Below are 16,502 nucleotides of genomic sequence, written 5' to 3' on the forward strand. Positions count from 1 at the left end.
TACTTTGAGTTTTGCATGAAAGGAAATTAGGAAAGAAAGCATGAGGAAAAGAAGCATAGAAAGAATTGTAAATCTGTTTATATCTCTTTGAAAGTTGCTAGAAGGAATCTAGCATCTTTGGAAATGCAAGAATAAATAAGCACATTTTTTTCACTTACATAATCTTTTTCAACCTCCCTCCCTCCATCTGTTATTAAAGCCTGGAGTCTTAAAGCAGACCCACAGTTCATTTGGCACTAGCCTTGAGCTGAAGAATAAAGGATAGGATCTTTCTGACCTGTGAATTTCTGGATCTTTTTCACTTTATGCTGCTTTGAAGTCTAGAGAGGCACAAAAAGAAAAAATAAATCAGAAAATGTTCTAGGTTAGAGAATCAACAGCACATTTCCTGTTACAGACACGAATATTGATACAGTTGGTGTTCATAACCACAGCAACAACTGCCTCCCCATTCACTTATTCATAAATCATTTAATGAGTGCTTACTATTTTTCCATATTCACCTTTTACCTAAAAATCTTGCTAAATTTGCTTATCGATCATAAAAGTTTATCTGTAGATACTTTTCCAAAAGCATATTGTGATATTCTACACAATCATATTGTCTGCATATGATAACTTTATTTCTTCCTTTCTAATCCTATGACTTGTATCTCCGTTCGTTGCTCTAGTGCATGGACTAGGGTTCCCGATACAATGTTCGATAGATAGTAGGGATTTTTATCTTCTTTTTTTTTATGTAGAAGAAAGTTTTCTTTAATTCACCATTTATGTGTAATGTTTGCTGTGTGGTTTTTGTAAATATTGTCTAGCAGATGAAGAAATTCCCTTTTACTTCTGGTTTGCTAAGAATTTTAGCATGAGGGGCGCCTGGGTGGCACAGTGGTTAAGCGTCTGCCTTCAGCTCAGGGCGTGATCCCGGCGTTATGGGATCGAGCCCCACCTCAGGCTCCTCTGCTATGAGCCTGCTTCTTCCTCTCCCACTCCCCCTGCTTGTGTTCCTCTCTCGCTGGCTGTCTCTATCTCTGTCAAATAAATAAATAAAATCTTAAAAAAAAAAAAGAATTTTAGCATGAAGTTGAAGTTTTTCAAGTGCTCTTTCTGCCTCCATTAAGATGTTCACATGGTTTTTCTTGTTTATTCTATTAAAGTGCCAAATTATAATGGATTTCTAAAATATTAAACCAACTGTGAATTCCTGAAATAAACATGACATGTTTGTGATATTGTTCATGATCCTTTTCATATACTGTTGGGTCAAGTTTGCTGATATTAAGTTTAGGAATTTTGAATCTGTGTTCATGAAAGAGACTGACCTGTAATTTTCCTTTCTAATAATGTCTTTATCCAATTTTAGAAGCAAGGTTAATTCAGCCTCCTAAAGTAGAGGGAGAAGTAATGGGTTTTTTCTACCTCATTAGTATAACCAAGGCATTCCTATCACTCAGGAAATTCCAAGGGTTTTTGAAGCTCTGTGTAGGAATCTGGGACAAACACCACATATGCTCTTTATTATAACACCACACAGACACACACACACACACACACACACACACACACACACACACGAAGGGGAGAAGATTTTGAAAATTGGCTGATGTTAATATACTCGTGGGGGCTGACAAATCCAAAATTCTTGAGTCAGGCTGGAAACTTAGAAAGCGTTTCTATGTTTCAATCTTTTTTAAAAAATTAAATTAAATATTATTTTTTAATTGAAGTATAGTTGACACACAATGTTAGTTTCAGGTGTACAACATAGTGATTCAACATATGTTTCAATTTTGAGGCAGAATTCTTCCCTTTTCAGAAAACCTCACTCTGCTCTAAGGCCAGCAACTGATTGGATGATGCCTGGTTACATAATGGAGGCTGATCTGCCTTGTTTAAAGTCTACTGATTTTTTTAAATATTTTTTTCTGATGGGCAACAAATTTATTATTTTTTTAATATTTAATTTATTTGTCAGAGAGAAGGAGAGAGAGAGAGGCAGGCAGAGGGAGAAGTAGGCTCCCTACTGAACAGGAAGCCCAATGCAGGACTTGATCCCAGGACCCTGGGATCATGACCTGACCTGAAGGCAGACCCTAACCCATTTAACCAACTGAGCCACCCAGGTGTCCCTAACGTCTACTGATTTTCAATGTTAATAAATGGGGGAATTATTTAAAAATGAAATCTTTAGGGGCAACTGGGTGGCTGAGTCAGTTAAGCAACCAACTCCTGATTTCAGCTCAGGTAGTGATCTCAGGAATCATGCATTGGCCTGTGTCAGGCTCCACACTGAGTGTACAACTTGCTTGGGATTTCCTCTTGGGTTGTGATCTCAGGGTCTTAGGATTGAGCCCTGCATTGGGCTCTGCACTCAGCAGGGAGTCTACTTGAGATTCTCTCTCTCCCTCTCCCTCTGCCCCTCTCCCAGCTCACATGTGCAAGCTCTCTCTCTAAAATAAAATAAATCTTAAAAAAAGAAAGAAAGAAAGAAAGAAATGCCAATGACCTAAAGTAGTTAAGACAGTTTTGAAGAAGATCAAAGTTACACTGGAATAGTGAGGCCCTGAGCCTGGTGGGATTTACGTCCTCCTGGTGCTAGGAGCTCAGAGATAATAGACTAGGAGCCTTAACAAAGTTCTTTGTGACCAAGCTTGGTCCATAGGAGCTGAGCCACAGTTTTTGCCTTCAGATGGCAAAGATGAAAAGCAACAGTTATTCCCATGGCTTAAGGACCTGACCCTCAGGGCACCTGGGTGGCTCAGTTGGTTGAGCGTCTGACTCCTGATCTGGGCGCATGTCCTGATCTCAGGGTCATGGGATCGAGCTCTGCGTCAGGCTCCATGTTCAGTGGGGAACCTGCTTGAGGTTTCTCTCTCTCTCCCCCTCGCTGCCCCTCCCCCCTGCTTGCACACACACTCTCTGAATAAATAAAATCTTTTTTTTTTTTTTAAAGCACCTGACCTTCTGCCATTTGGGATAAATGGCAAAAACTCCAGAATTCTCATACAATACAAAGGTTGGGGAGGAAAAACTGATTCTGGACTTTTTAGCCAACCTAGGTGATAGGAGTCTTAAACTAGATTATACTTGATGTAGAAAGGAAATATATTTGCCCTTTCTTTTTTTTTTTTTTTAAGATTTTATTTATTTATTTAACACAGATAGAGACAGCCAGCAAGAGAGGGAACACAAGCAGGGGGAGTGGGAGAGGAAGAAGCAGGCTCATAGCAGAGGAGCCTGATGTGGGGCTCGATCCCATAACGCTGGGATCACGCCCTGAGCCGAAGGCAGAAGCTTAACCGCTGTGCCACCCAGGAGCCCCTATTTGCCCTTTCTTATACCTAAGTGTTGTGGAACAATTCACACCTGTTAAAGTCAATTAAATATCATGCATCACTTGTTACATGGGGAAAAGTGGACATTTGTCTTTTCTCTTTCTCTTAAAGATATTAAAATGAACTTCGTGATTTTAAAAAAAACATGCTGTTTTAAAATGAAAATATTATATACCTAAAATATTACCTGAAATATTACATACCTATCATACATTATAAAAAAGAGATAAAATGATGTTTGAATTCTGAAGGGGTTGACAAATTCTGACAAGAAAAGAAGTTTGAAGGTCAAAACAGGCCGGGAAACACTGCTGCCGGCAGTGGGATGCTGAGAGAGTTTGTTTGTTTAGTCACTTCAGGCAGAGTGACAGAGCCAGCTATGGGAAGTTCTGTGTATGTTGTTTTGTTCGTAGAGCAGGGTCTATGCTCCATGCTCTAGACTGGAAAAAGTTTATGGGAGACCAGCTAGCATACTGTAAATAGATGAAGTCCTAGTTAAGACAGTAATACTCAATCGAGATTGCTGTGTTTGAGAGATGTTTCTGAGAAAAAAAAATTGAAAGGTCTTTGTGGACAAATATATTGATAATTAGCTCTACCTCCAAGATCTAGAGTGTAGGCTAATGCTGTCCAGTAGAACTTTCTATGATGATGGAAATATTCTAGATCTGCTCTGTCCAATATTCTAGCCTCTAGCCACAGGTGGTACTTGGAATGTCCATAATGCGACTATGGAACTGAATTTTAAATTTTATGTAATTTTGATTAATTTAAAGTTGAATGGCCACATGTAGCCAGTGGATACCAGACTGGATAGCAGGGGTCTAGACCATTAATTTGAGCTGCTAGGTGAATATCTCCACATAAATTTTACAAGCACTTCAAATGTAATAGTTCCTTTTCTGCCTCCTACCACACAACTTCTGTCTAATGTTTCCTATGTTGTTCAAAATGCCATCATCTTGTCAGTCATTCAGGGTTAAAATTGAAAAGTCATTTATTCATTTCACAAACATGCAGGGAACACTTACTAAATGCCAGGCAATATACTAGGAACAGGGGATACAAAGATGAATATAATCCTTGCAGGAAAACAATGATAATATTTATAATTAATTCTTATATTTGAGGTCCAATCAGGAAAAAAAAAAGACTCAGTCCCTTCCCCCTCATTCTGCTTTACTTTTCATATCCAAACTTTTATCACAATAGCCCCCTCAGGACAAAGATTTCTGTCCCTTCCATTTACCGCTGTTTCCATAATGCTGTGCCTTGTACACAATGCTGGTGGTGGTGGATGGTAAACATGTGAGGAATGAATCCATGCCTCTCTTCTACCATCCTGCTCTAATTCTTTAATTTCCTTTTCCCTCCTTCCCACTACATCATTAACAGAGCCTCCAATTGGCTTAGCTACCCAGACAACTGCCATAGACGCTCACTGGAGTTATTTTAAAGTTTCACTTTCAAAGTGTGGTCCTGGGTCAGTAAGGTTACAGGATATAAAATCAATATACAGAAATTCATTGCATTTCTATACACTAATAATGAAGTGGCAGAAAGAAAAATTAAGAAAACAATCCCATTTACAACTGCACCAAAAACAATAAAAGACCTAGGAATAAACTTAACCAAAGAGGTGAAAGACCTGTACGCAGAAAACTATAAAAGATTGATGAAAAAAACTGAAGATGGCACAGATGGAAAGTCATTCCACGCTCCTGACTTGGAAGAACAAACATTGTTAAAATGCCCATACTACCCAAAGCAATCTACAGATTTAATGTGATCCCTTTCAAAAAATCATCAGCATTTTTCACAGAACTAGAAAAATCATAAAATTTGTATGGAATCACAAAAGACCCTGAATAGCCAAAGCAATCTTGGGAAAGAAACAACAACAACAACAACACACATCTGGAGGTATCACCATTCCAGATTTCAAGGTATACTACAAAGCTGTAGTAATCAAAACAGTATGGTACTGGCACAAAAATAGACACATAGATCAATGGAACAGAATAGAAAGTTCAAAAATAAACCCACGATTATATGGTCGATTAATCTTTGACAAAGGAGGAGAGAATATGCAATGGGAAAAAGACAGTCTCTTCAACAAATGGTGTTGGGAAAACTGGATAGCTACATGCAAAAGAATGAAATTGGACCATTTTCTTACACCATACACAAAAATAAACTCAAAATGAGTAAAGGACCTATATGTGAGACCTGAAACCATAAAATCCTAGAAAAGAGCACAGGCAGTAATTTCTCTGACTTTGGCTGCAGAAACATGTTTCTAGATATGGCTCCTGAGGCAAGGGAAATAAAAGCAAAAATGAACTATTGGGACTACATCAAAACAAAAAGCTTCTGCACAGCACAGGAAGCAACCAACAAAACCAAACAACAGCCTACTGAATGGGCGAAGATATTTGCAAGTGACATACCTGATAAAGGGTTAGTATCCAAAGTATATAGAGAACTTAGACAACTGAACACACCAAAAACCAAATAATCCAATTAAAAATGGGCAGAAGAGAGTCACCTGGGTGGCTCAGTCAGTTAAGCATCCAACTCTTCATCTCAGTTCAGGTCTTGATCTCAGGGTCGTGAGTTCAAGCCCCATGTTGGGCTCCACACCCAGTATGGAGCCCACTTAAAAAAAAATGGGCAACAGACATGAACAGACATTTCTCCAAAGAAGACATACAAATGGCCAACAGACACATGAAAAGATGCTCAACATCACTCATCATCAGAGAAATGCAAATCAAAACCACAATGAGCTACCACCTCATATTTTCAGAATGGCTAAAATCAAAAACAGAAGAAACAACAAATGTTGACAAGGATGTGGAGAAAAGGAACCCTCATGCACTGGTGGTGGGAATGCAAACTGGTGCAGCCACTGTGGAAAACAATATGAAGGTCTCTCAAAAAATTAAAAATAGAGGAGCTTCTGGGTGGCTCAGTCAGTTAAGTGTCCAACTCTTGATTTCTGCTCAGGTCATGATCTCAGGGTCATGAGATTGAGCCCAGCATTGGGCTCCGCACTCAGGGCCAAGTTTGCTTGAGATACTCTCCCTCTCCATCTGCCTCTCCGCCCACTCACGCTCTCTCTAAAATAAATAAGTAAAATCTTTTAAAAAATTGAAAATAGAATTATATTATCCAGTAATTGCATTATTGGGTATTTACCCAAAAACTATGAAAACACGAATTTGAAAGGATATATGCACCACTGTTTATAGCAGCATTATCTTTTTAAAGATTTTATTTATTCATTTGAGAGAAAGAGTGTGTACAAGTGGGGAGGAGGGGCAGAGGGAGAGGGAGAAGCAGGCTCCCCCTGAGGAGGGAGCCTGACATGGGGCTTGATCCCAGGACCTCAGATTCATGACCTGAGCTGAAGGCAGACGCTTAACCAACTGAGCCACCCAGGTGTCCCTATAGCAGCATTATTTACAATAGCCAAATTACAGAAGCAGTCCAAGTGTCCATTGATAGATGAATAAATAAAGAATATGTGGTCTGTGTGCATACATATATATATATATATATATATATATATATATATATATGATGGAATATTATTTAGCCATAAAAATAAATGAAATCTTGTCATTTGCAACAACATGGATGGACCTAGAGAATATAATGCTAGGCGAAATAAGCCAGTCAGAGAAAGACAAATTCCATGTGATTTCACTCATATGTGGAATTTAAAAAACAAAACAAATAAACAAAGGAAAAATAAAGAGACAAACCAAAAAACAGACTCTTAACTGCAGAGAACAAACTGATGTTTACCAGAGGGGAGGTGGGTGAGGGATGGGTGAAACAGGTGAAGGGGATTAAGAGTACACTTATCTTGACAAGCACTGAGTAATGTATAGAATTGTTGAATTACTATTTGTACACCTGAAACTAATATAACCCTGTATGTTAACTATATTGGAATTAAAATGTTAAAATAATAAAATAACACAAAAATTTCCTTTCTTAAAAAAAAATGTGAAAGTGGCACCTGGGTGGCTCAGTCAGTTAAGCATCTGCCTTCAGCTCAGGTCATGATCTCAGGGTCCTGGATCAAGCACCGCATTGGGCTCCCTGTTCACTGGGGAGCCTGCTTCTCCCTCTCCCTCTGCTGCTCCTTCTGCTTGTGCTCTCTCTATCGAATGAATAAATAAAATCTTTTTTAAAAGATTTTTTATTTATTTATTTGACAGAGATAGACAGCCAGTGAGAGAGGGAACACAAGCAGGGGGAGTGGGAGAGGAAGAAGCAGGCTCCCAGTGGAGGAGCCTGATGTGGGACTCGATCGCGGAACACCGGGACCACACCCTGAGCCAAGGCAGACGCCTAACGACTGTGCTACCTGAATAAATAAAATCTTAAAAAAAAAAAAAAACAAAAAAAAAAGTGAAGTCCTTGGTCCAACAGCAGCAGCATCACCTGGAAGCTTGTTAGGAAGGAGGAATCTCAATCCCTACCCCACACCTACTGAATCAGAATATACTTTTTAACAAGACCTCCAGCTGATTGATTCGTTCATATGGGTGTAACAGTTCGAGAAGCATTGCTCTGAAGCACAGATCTAAGCACATTTTCACCTGGCTTTAAGACTTTTGACTTTTTTCTTTTTAAAGATTTATTTATTTATTTTAGAGAGAAAGAGAGTAGGAGCAGGGGAAGGGGGAGGGAGAGAGGGAAAGAGAGGAGAGGGAGAGAAGCAGACTCCCTGCTGAGCGTGGGGCCTGACGCAGGGCTTGATCTCACAACCCTGAGCCAAAATCAAGAGTCACAGGGTTAACCGACTGAGCCACCCAGGCACCCTTGACTCTTTCAATTGCATATAGAATTAGTATTTATATGAACTATTCAGCCTGGCATTGAAAGCCCTCTACAATGTCACCTCTGTCAATTTTCCAAATTTTTCTCTCACTGAGCTCCCTATGCTTCTACACTCCATCCACATAGGTGTCCTCTCTTCAAACACATCCAACACTCTTCAGTTTCCCATGTTTTTCCCCACCCATTCCCTCGATCTGGAAAGTCTTCCCTACTCTCTTCCATCCACACTATCCACCTTCAAAGTCCTACCCTTCTTCTGAAGCATAATTCAAACCTGAGCTCCCCCAGAGGCATTTTATAGATCCCCCTGCTTCAAAAGACTCTTTACCTCCAACCTCTTCAGAAGTATTTATACTTCTATTAACTCATCATTTTCTCTTTCCTTGTGCTATGTATATATCCATCTAACTGTCTCCCCCGCTTCACCTTGAGCTCCTAGAATGTGAGGATGGGGTTTTATTTTTCCTCAATGTCTAGTATGCCACCATATATAATGGGTGCTCAAGGTTTGTTGAAATAAACTAAAAGGAACAGGATTGAGCATGACTTATAGGATGGCATCCATAGGCATTATCTCAACTCCCGTCTTCCCCCACCCAGTTCCTCCCCTGGCCCAAGATGTAGGAGCTTCCATGGCTTCAGAGGCAGTGACAGGGAGCAGTGAATTTCAAGGGAGGGTTGCATCACATACCTCTGAGTCTGTCTTGGCTGCCACCTGCTCCCTGCTCTCTCTCCCAGAAAAGAGCAGCCAAAACCCCCAAACAAGGAAACCAAATAATAGTAGAAGGCTGACATATGATGGAGGCGGGATGGCCAGCCCCCAAATTGGTGCCATTACTCAACCCCATGCCCCTCTCAGCCAAACAATGTTCTCCCTCAAGGTTGTGACTCCATATGACATCACAATGGACATTCCAAGGTAAACCTGACAGGGCCCAGGGAATGTGCGAGCTGCTTGAGTCTCTTCTCTGACACATGCTCATCTGCTGCCCCTTCCTGCAGCTGCTCACGGGCTCTGCCCTGACAGCCAATGCTCAGGGAAGACCTCCTGGACAACTTGGCATAGAGAGTATGGAGGCAAGATTTCAAAAGAGCAGGCCTTCTAAGTGGCCTGTCTTGCCCTATAAGCATCTTCTCTGAAACCAGTCATTCCCTAGAGGTCCAGGTATGGTGCCATATGTTCCCAATCACAAATTAGAATACAGAGTCAAGTACATTTAAGAAAGCTAGGATATCTTAAGTAGGTACTGTCAGAGAATGTGATATATATGGTTTCCTAACTCCAAAGTTTGACACATTTCTTATTTGCTATAGCATTGAAACAGAGAAGAGATGTCACATAGGGAAATTAAATGATCTTAGAGGATCACTCAAGTCCAAAATCCATGGTCTCATTTTCTAGAACATTTGTTATGTCCTTACACCCAGAGTTAACTAGATTCTCTATAGTTAATTCACTGTAAACAAAATTTACAAGGAATCAACTCATGCTAAAATAAAGATAAATAAAATTGGCCAGGGTATTTTTTTTCTTGTAGGAATGTTAATTTGGAAAATCAATTCAATTAAATAACTATTGAATAGCAGGCACTGTTTTTGAAAAAGACAATCATGGTTTCTCACCTTACAGAATTTCAGTCTTTTGGGGCAGCCAAAATAATATTCTCAGAAAGTCCATCATCAAGGAAGTGGTTAAATAACATATGGTACGTCCATATTACGAAAGACTTTGCAGTCACTATAAAGATCATAATTATAAAGAATAATTGTCAGGCTGAGCACACATTATGTGGCAGTATTAGTATATGCCCACCTGGAGTTCTAAGGTTAGGGCTAGAGATACAGCTTTGGTTCTTAGAACATGTTTGTACAGTTTGACAAGCACTTTTTTTTTTAAGGATTTTATTTATTTATTTGAGAGAGAGCGAGCACGAGCGGGGGGAGGGGCAGACGCAGAGGGAGAAGCAGGCTCCCCGCTGAGCAGGGAGCCTGATGTGGAGCTCAATCCCAGGACCCCAGGATCATGACCTGAGCCAAAGGTAAAGCAACTGAGCCACCCAGGCCCCCCACTTTCTTCTATATGTATACAAAAATGTATTCTTTATGTCTTGAATATTTACTCACCATTACGTTTGAGTCATCCATGCTATTTCGTACAGCTGGGATTTGTCTTTATTATTTTATTGCATTGTATAACCATTGCATAACTTTTTTTTTCTTTTTTAATTTAAATTCAATTAGTCAACATATAATACACATCATTAGTTTCAGAGGTAGAGTTCAATGATTCATCAGTTGTGTTATAACACCCAGTGCTCATCACATCCTGTGCCCTCCTTAATGCACCTCGCCCAGTTACCCTATCCCCCCTACCCACCGTTTTTTCTTTTTTTAACTTAAATTCAATTAGCCAACATATATTACATCATTAGTTTCAGATGTAGTGTTCAATGATTCATCAGTCATTGCATAACTCATTTATCCATGATGATATTGATGGATATTTGGCTTGTTTTCCACGTTTGGCTATTATCAACGATGCTGTTAAAAACATCCTTGTCCATGTATCTTGGTGCATATATATTCCCATGTCTCTATGGCAGTGGTTTGTAAGCTTCCACATACATCAAATCACCTGGAGGGCTTGTTAAAACACAGACTGCTGGGGCCTACCCCTAGAGTTCCTGATTAAGTTTGGAGCAGAGCTCATGAATTTGGCATATCTAAGAAGTTTCCAGGTATTGCTGATACTGTTGGACCGAGGACCACGCTTCAAGGATCCCTGCTCCATGGTATCTACCAAGGAGTAGAACTGCTAGGTTCTAGAGTATGTGTAACTTCAACTTTAGTAGACAGTGCCAAACTGTTTTCACCTGAGCGGTTGTGTCAAGATCTCCACCAGTGGTGAATGGCTGTTCTTCCTGCTTCGTTTTCACGCCAACATGGAATTGTCAGGCTGTTTCATTTTAGCCGATCCTGTATGTGTGGTAGTGGTATTCCAGCGCTTCACTTAAATTTCTCTGCTTACTAATAATTACTAACTTGTGAACACATTTTCATAAGTTAATTGGGCATTTTGTTTTTAAACATAATGCTGCATTCCAGCTGCTAATATTTTGTTTAGGATTTTTTCTTCCCGATTTTCATGAGTGAGGCCATTCTGTAATTTTTCTCTCTTGTTCTGTCTTTGTCAGGCTTTTGGTATCAAGGTCACGCTAGACTCCTGAGTTGGGGAATGTTTCCTCTTTTTTTTTTTTAATGCCTGAAAAAGTTTGCATAAGATTGAAACTATTTGATCCTTCAACATGTGGTACAACTCATCAGCAAAGCCATTCAAGCCTGGAGTTTTGTGTGAAGATTTTGGACTAAAGATTTCATTTATTTGACGGTTATAATACTATTGAGAATTTATAAAATTTTTTGAGTCATCTTTGATGAGTTATATCTTCTAGTGATTTTTTTACTTAATCTACATTTTCAAATATATTGACATAAAGTTATTCAAATGCAGTACTGTCTCCTTGTTTTTATGATATTGGTCATTTGTGTCCTCTCTCTCTCCTTTTTTTCCTATCCTTGATCTATCTTGCTAAACATTTGTCAATTTTATTTTTTAAAGATTGCATTTAGTTATTTGAGAGAGAGCACAACCACAAGCAGGGTGGAGGGGCAGAGGGAGTGAGAGAAGCAGGCTTCCCGTTGATCAGGGAACCGGATGTGGGACTCAATCTCAGGACCCCAGGATCATGACCTGAGCCTAAGGCAGTCGCTTAACCAACCGAATCACACAGGCACCCTGAGATTTGTCGATTTTAATGAATGATTTCAAAGAGCCAACTTTCTGTATGTTTGCTTTCAATTTCAGTAACTTCTTCCTTTGTCTTTATTATTTCCTTACTTCTACTTCCTTTTTTGCCCCAGTCTTCTTGAGATATAATTGACAATTCTACTTTCTTTGGATTTATTTTGTTGTTTTTTTCTAATTTCTTGAGATAAATTGCCTAGATCATTCACTTTTAACCTTTTTTCCCTAATACATGCATTCGAGAGTATAAATTTTCTCTTAAGTACTACTTTAGTTTCATTCCACACATTATGACATGTAGAATTTTTATCATTCTGTTCCAACTATTTTCTAATTTCTATGATGATTTCTTCTTTGATCCATGGGTTATTCGGTAGTTCATTTAGAGTTTCTAGACATTTGGGGATTTTCTAGTTATCTAACAAAGTTGCACTGTGGCCAGGATATATAATTTCATTCCTTTGAAATGTTCTAAGACTTTATTCCCAGTTTATTTTTTTTTTAAAGATTTTATTTATTTATTTGACAGAGATAGAGACAGCCAGCGAGAGAGGGAGCACAAGCAGGGGGAGTGGGAGAGGAAGAGGCAGGCTCATAGCGGAGGAGCCTGATGTGGGGCTCGATCCCAGAACGCTGGGATCACGCCCTGAGCCGAAGGCAGACGCTTAACCGCTGTGCCACCCAGGCGCCCCTTATTCCCAGTTTATGATCAGTTAAAAAGAATTATTTGTGTGCTTAAAAATAAGATGTATTCTGTCGGTGGAGTTAAAAATAGTCTCTTCAAGGGGCACCTGGGTGGCTCAGTCAGTTAAGCGCTGGACTTTTGATTTTGGCTCAGGTCAGGATTTCAGGGTCCTGGGATGGAGCCCAGCATTGTGCTCTGTCCTCCGTGGGAAGTCAGCTTGAGATTCCCTCTCCCTCTGCCTCTGCCCCTCCCCCTGCGCATGTGCACTCTCTCTCTCAAATAAATCTTTAAAAAAAAAAGTTTCTTCAGAGTTTACCCTCCTGCCTGGGGGCAGGGGGTGTCTCTATAACCATTTGATCAACTCAGCTCATCTCGATGTTCAAATCTATATTACTCCTAAACTTTTGTCTGCTTTTTTCCACCAGTTATTAAGGCAAGTATGTAAAATTTATCATAATGATTGTGGATTTGTTTATTTCTCCTTTGAATACTGAGGATTTTTGTTTTATGTATTTTTAAGTGTTATTTAAAATCATTATTCCTGGTGAATTAAGTTTTCTATCACTATGAAGACCCTCTTTATCTTTAACAAAACTTTTGGCCTTTAGTTCTTTTGTCTGATACTAATATTGCTATAGCAATTTTCTTTTGGTTGGTACTTGCATAGCATATCTTTTCCCATTCTTTTAACCTTTCTCTGTCTTTTTAATATTGGATAAATAAACAAAATCTAAATATATGCTATTGGCAAGAGACACCTCTAAAACAAAGAGATTTTAACTGGAGCACTGAGAAGAGTAGGCAGTTAGTTGGTGATAAATAGGTTACACATTAGCAGCCTGGGGGCAGAGTATCTTGACTTTGTGGCTTCCAAGTCCCCTGGGCTAACAGACTAAGAGCCACAGGTGCAGAACCGGCCACTCTCCTCTTCCACCTCTGCCCCAGGGTAAGCCCTAGACTCATTTTAATGCATTTGCATTGTGGTTTTAGCTCCCCCTCAGCCCCCCATGGGGGAAGGCTGCCCTGATGGTTCAGGACAAACCTTGTAGGGTCAAAAACTAACCTCTCCCAACCTGTGGGAGGAGTCCCTCAAAGGATTGGAAGCAGCCTCCATTAGAGACCATCCCCATCCATGACCCAAGACACCCCCCAACCCTCACCCCCACACACACAAGTAGAAAAGACTCCTGTAGCCTCAGGGCAGTTGCCACCTCTGGGCCTTCCCTGCTCTCCCACTTTGAGAGTGTACAGTCCTCAAGAAACTGCTTTGTGCTTGCTACTTTCTTGTCTTTATCTTTTTTTTTAATTTAAATTCAATTTAGTTAACATATAGTGTATTATTAGTTTCAGGGTAGAGTTTAGCGATTCATCATAACACCCAGTGCTCATTATATCATGTGCCCTCCTTAATGCCCATTCCCCAGTTACCCCATCCCCCCACCCCGACTGTTTTTATAAGAGCACAGATCCTCACGGAAATCTTTCGTGGGGAATCCAAGAACCGAGACCTCCATTCACACACCGACTCTCCTACCCCAAACAGCATGTGTTCTATTTCCAGTTCCATTATGCATGCCATTATATTTAATGTAGTTACTAAAGCATTAGGATCAGAATTACCCTTTTGCTTGGCACTTCTCTTTCATCCTGTTTTATATTTCTTTTTCTCTCACTTCTTGCCTTTTAGTTAGATAACTATTTTTAATTAATTATCCATTTTTCCCTTTACTAATTGGAAGTTAAATTCTGTTTTTGTTCTTTTAGTGCAAGGGTTGACAAACTATGGCCTGTGGGTCAAAGCTAGCCTGATGCCTGTTTTTGTAAATAGAGATGTATTGGAACACAGCCACGCTCATTTTACTTACTGTCTCTGTCCGCTTTCAGGCTACGACAGTAGGTAGTTACAATGGAAACCATAGGGGGTTTGCAATGACTAAAATATTTACTATCTAGCCAACCCCATTTTTAGTGCAACCCCTTTAAAATGCAATATACACATTCAACCTATCAAATTCTTAAACAAAACCTCTGTCCTCTTTATGGATGATAAATCAAGGCCCTCAGAATATTTTAATTATATTTACCCCTTCCCACATGTAGGTTACTATAGTCAGGAATTTTATTTTCTTAATAAACTCTATTTTGGAATAATTTTAGATTTACAGAAACGTTGCCAAGATAGCACGGTGAGTTCCCATATGCCCTTCACCCAGTTTCACCCAGTGTTAACACCTTATATAACTTTGGTGCCTGTGTCAAATCTATGTGATTAACATTGGTATACTACTTTTAACTGAATGCCAAACGTCATTCGGATTTCACCAGTTTTTCCACTCAAGTCCTTTTACTGTCCAGGATCCAACCTAGGGCCCATGTTGGATTTAGTTGTCATGCTTCTTTAGTCCCCTCTGGTCTGTGACAGTTTCTCTGACCCTGACAGTTTCTAGGAGTACTGGCAGGTTCTCAAGTTTGGGTTTCTCTGTTTTCCGTATGCCTAGACTAAGGCTATGTGTTTTGGGGAAAACACCACAGAGGCGACGTGCCCTTCTCATGACATCATCTCAGGCAGTACAATGTAGCAGCTGGTGTTGCATCGTCATTACCTGGCTAAGGTAGTGAGTGCCTGCCAGGTTTCTCCACAGAAGCTATCATTTTTCTCTTCCCCTACTCTATTCTTAGGACGCAAGCCCCTAAGTGGAGCCTACACTGCGGATGCAAGGAGTGAGGGGTTGTTACGCTCCATCTCTTGGAGTGGGGTATACTTACACCTATTATTTGGAAATCTTGTGTAGGGAAGATTTGTCTCCTCCTCTTATTTATTTATGCAATTATTTTGCTATATCAGTATGAACTCACACATACTTATCTTGTTCTCTGTGTTATAGTCCAACACAACATTATTTATTTTGTTGCTTAAATTGTTCCAACTGTGCCCATTGGGAGCTCTCTCAGGTTGGCTCCTGTGTCCCTTTGATATGACCCGATCCTTTTGTTTTTATGGGTGCTTCTTTACTTTCTGACATTACAAGATGTTCCTGCCTCCCCCCTCCCATGCCGGAGCACTCCAGCCACTAGTTTATAGGTAAGCCCAAATCTTCTCTCTTCCACCTAGATTCAGGGCCTAGGATTTGACCCACCGGTCCAAACCATAGCTGAATTTGGATTGGATCTTAGACATTTTGCTACACTTTAGGGGCCCATCCCTGGAGCCAGATTGGGGCCCTTTGATGTCCTACCTGGTCCCAACATCTTCCTTCCCATGTGCCTGGCCCCAGCCTGTCTAATATTCAAGACCACCTAAGTTATGAAAAGAACAGCTGATTTGGAAGAGAGATCCTGGGCTCCAGTTTTTAATATATTAAGTTTGAAGTATACGCAATATCCGAATATCTTCCACCCTCCACCTCTTACGTTTGATTGAGCAAATGAGTGTAGCAGGAAATTGTTTCCTTCACCTTCCACAACCCAACCCAATCTTCTGGGATAGATCCCTCCGTCATCACAGCAGGATTACTGCCTTGTGTTGATAATAAGTTACTCCACAGCTTTCTTACCCTCAGAAGTTTGCTTTCTCCAAAGTAATGGTAAATGTTGTCACCCTACCATTTGTCTTGGGATAATTCTGGATCAAAATCTTTGAAACTCTTTAGCTCTGCCTAGAGGTCAAGTTCCACTGACAATGACCTCATTCTCGGATATTGGAACCACACACCAGTACAAGTGTCCAAACATTCCCAGGTTTTCTTTGGATGTTCCCTCACCCCACCCCAACCTCCTTTCCTCCAAAATTTTCCTTGATTCTTGGCCTATCCTGTAATCTCCCCCA

Source organism: Ursus americanus, chromosome 7, assembly GCF_024610735.1.
Source record: "Ursus americanus isolate L20-20 chromosome 7, mUrsAme1.1.p, whole genome shotgun sequence".
Classification (NCBI taxonomy): domain Eukaryota; kingdom Metazoa; phylum Chordata; class Mammalia; order Carnivora; family Ursidae; genus Ursus; species Ursus americanus.